The sequence below is a fragment of the Helianthus annuus genome, chromosome 1 (genome assembly GCF_002127325.2).
Source record: "Helianthus annuus cultivar XRQ/B chromosome 1, HanXRQr2.0-SUNRISE, whole genome shotgun sequence".
In the NCBI taxonomy this organism is placed as follows: Eukaryota; Viridiplantae; Streptophyta; class Magnoliopsida; order Asterales; family Asteraceae; genus Helianthus; species Helianthus annuus.
In genome coordinates, this window is record NC_035433.2 from 126,650,026 (window position 1) to 126,653,647 (window position 3,622).

Below are 3,622 nucleotides of genomic sequence, written 5' to 3' on the forward strand. Positions count from 1 at the left end.
CGTTGGCAGGTAAACAAAGTCATAGGCAGACTTGTTACCGGTCTCGGACACTTGCTGCTTGATAAGTGCTGTTTAGAGCACGTATCTGCGTTCTTTCTGGAGCCACTTACCTTCACGCTCCAATACCGAGTTTACAACGAGGTAGCCTCGTTCGGTGATGTGGAGTGAGCTTTGCGTTTCCGTAGCAACCACTCTGCGGAAGCTATGGTTATGTCTGTAGCTCTTCATGGGTGTCTGCGATGTTGCAGTCCCATATTCGCTCCAAAGTGTGCTTGTTGCACGGATGTAACTCTTGAAGGTTCAGGAGTCAGGGCTGCTGATGTGCGGGCGCGTAGATTCCGTTCCTTCTTTCTTCTGAAGAAGTTGTTCATGCACCCTCTGTGGTTGTGAACCGGACAGGAGGGATTTGAAGCTTGAAGAAAAGGAAGGCAATGCGCTTTGCCTGTTCCTGAGATGCGGTTCAGTCCAAAGAACAACACTGGTTCTGAGCATCTGACACATCTGAATGGGTTCATGTGTGTCACTTCCGCATATTTCACGTGTGCTCGTGAGTGATGCGGAAAAGGTAATATATCCCTTTATAGCATAGATAGATATATTTCTACCTATTTTTTAGGGTATATAAAAAAACGACATGCGGTATGGGTTATGGTGCGGTAAACCAGAAAAACCGCATGCCGCTTATGTTTTTTGGATAATGTTGTCGCTTTTTCTTGCCTACGTGGCTTGATCGCACGTGTGAGTTGGTAGAAGTTGGTGAGACGTTTCTGCATGTGCTGAAATGAAAGGACATTTGCACTGCCCGAGGCATTAAATGCACTGTAGCAGGGAGTGTAAACGTCTTCTTTGTCAGGCGCGTGGGCGGCCACGCGCGGCGTGATAACCGTCAGCTAAAACGGCGCTCGACACGTGTTGTTGCAAGATACGCTCTTTTTGAACGTGATGATTTGCTTTCTTCCTCCGCATTAATTGCGATGGGTATATAAGGGGATAACCGTTTGTGGTTTCCTCTCACTTTGTCGAAAATTCAAAAAATTTGCCGTTTGAGAGAAAGTTGTCATCTGTTTTCTCCAACGATTTTTTCTGAAATTCCGGTGAGGTTTCTAGTGTTTCTGTTCACCATCTTCCGTTTCTTTGATATTTTTGATGGCTGAACCATCGAATCCACACAATGTGGAGGGTGAAAACCCTGAACAGCCGATAGTGGCTGAGGAAGAAGATGAGGATGATGATGTGAATGTTCCCGGTGGTGGGTTACCGGTGTTGAAGTGGACAAAAGGTAGTTTCAAAACCCTGATGGCCACTGTTCAGATGGCCAAAGACTGGAATGCTACTTACCCACAAGTGGGGGACACCGGTGCCGATGCTCCGGCCGGTTATATAACCTTGTGGGCGGATTTTTTCACCCACGGTAACCTTAGGTTGCCGGTGACGGTGTTTGTGGCGGAGGTATTGGAGTATTATCACCTCCATATCTCCCAGCTTAGTCCTTTTGGAATGTTCCGAATTCGGAATTTTGAGTACACATTCCGTGCCCATGGCCTGCCCATTTCAGTGGAGAATTTCCGGCGTTTCTACCAGTTGACGGTGAACACCGGTTTTTTCTCGTTCACTCAAAGGCATGGGAGTCTGAAGTTGATGACACCCCCTAAGGGTGTGACAGGCTGGAAGAAGAGGTTCTTCTACGTGAAAGCCTGTGCGGTCTATGCTAACATGTCTTTCAGGAACGTCGATGTTGGAGTTTCCGATGAAGATATTCCTGTTGCGTCCGCAAAGACCGCGGACTGGTTCTCTAGGCTGCGGCCTATTGAACTCAAGAAGTTGGATAATGACCAACTATGGATATTGCGGATGATGCTCTCTAGACCGGATAGGAAGGAAAGACCCGTGTTGCGGGAACAGGGTGGTGGTAAGTTCGTTACCCTTTGTTATTTTCCTTATTTCCTAAGCCTTTGTGGTAACCTGCATGCATGTATCAGCGGATGCGGTTGGCTTGTGGAGGATGTTTGAGCCTGATTTCAAGGGCCAGGTTGAACTGATCGCGGTTGAGCTGAAGCAAGGTTTCAACCTTGAAATTCTGAAGAACTTCCGCGTACCATCAAAAGCGGTGCTGGAAGCCCCGGTTCCGGGAGACGCAAGAGGTACGTCTTACGTGGCATTAGTTTTTTCAGTTTATCTTTTTGACTGGTTCTGTTGATTGTGTGAATCCAGGTGTCCTTGCGGATTTGGGGAAGTTTGAGAAACGCGTCCCCAAAAAGACTGTGGAGAAGAAAACGGTAAAAAAGACCGTGCGGGGTCATGGTAAGGGGAGTGTTGAAGGCTCAGCTGCCCCTTCTTCCGTTTTCGAAGCCGCAGGTACCTATCAATCTTGTTCTCGGGGATATACCGATTACGTCGTAGTATCTGACACCCTTGAGGGTTTGGGTGTTATAGGTAGTGGTGCGGCCGCAGGTGGAACTGGTGTGGTTCCCCCCGTTGTTGGAGAGAAAAGGGGGCCAGAGCAGAAAGCTGCTGGTGGTGGTGAACCGAAGAGGCGGAGACTGTCGACCAGGAGAGTTGCTCCGGTGCAGAAGAAACTCTTTGTATTGCAGAATCCCGAGATGCGGGGTATTCTTTTGTTGACATTCCTGCGTCTCCTCCGCACACCGCTGCCGCGGGTGCGGGTGTTTTGAAGGAGAAGGTCGCGCCTAAGGAGCCTGCGGCCCCTTTTGCTGGGCCAGTTCGTGATCCCCCTTTGGAGAAGACAGTGGAGGCGACTGCTGACCGGATTTTGACACTGTGGACTCCTCGGACAATCTGATCTCTCCTGATGAGGGTGACGGATTGAACTTGAGGTTTGCAGATGCCGGTAAGCAGAAGTCTGATGCTGAGGTGCGGCAGCAGGATGCTGAGCCGCAGAAGTCTCCTGCTGGGGAGAAAGGTAGCGGCTCGTCTGCCGGTGGTGCGGGTTATGACGGGCCTCCAATTCAGCCTGGAGAGTCTGAATTGGAGTATTATTACCGCACCTACTCCCCGGGTCGCAGTATGGTGTACCACCGACCCCCCTGGACTGTTATGCAGGGGGATGATATTTCTAACGACCCTGCGGCATGTAGGGAGATTTTGGGTGGTCTGGGGACCCCGTTTGAAGTCGAGCGTGCCCGTGCCGCGCCCCGAGAGCTGCGTATTAACCAGCTTTCATCGATGCTGGTGGGGACTTCCATTGTGGCTAATGCCATTTTGGAAGATTATAAGGTGCTGGGCCGCCGCGAGGAGGAGGCTGCTCGTATGCGGGCGGAAGCTGAGAAGTTGATCGAGGCTGCTCGTGCGGGTGCGGAGCAGCTCGAGAAGGATAAAGCTGCTTTTGAGAAGCAGAAGCAGACTTCGGAATGGGCTGCCGCTGCCCAGCTAAAACAGGTGCGTTCCCTTGCTAAACTCCTTGCTGATGAGCGTAAGCGTTGGGAGGAAATTTCATCCAACGAGCGCAAGAAGTGGAACGAATCTTGGGCTAAGCAGAACAATCTTCTGTTTCATACTCGGCAGGAGCTAGCAAACGCCAAGGCGGCGAATGCTACTTTGAGTCAAGAGAAGGCTGCGGCTGAGGCCATTTCTGTGAAGGCGCTGCAGGCGAAGGCCGACGCCT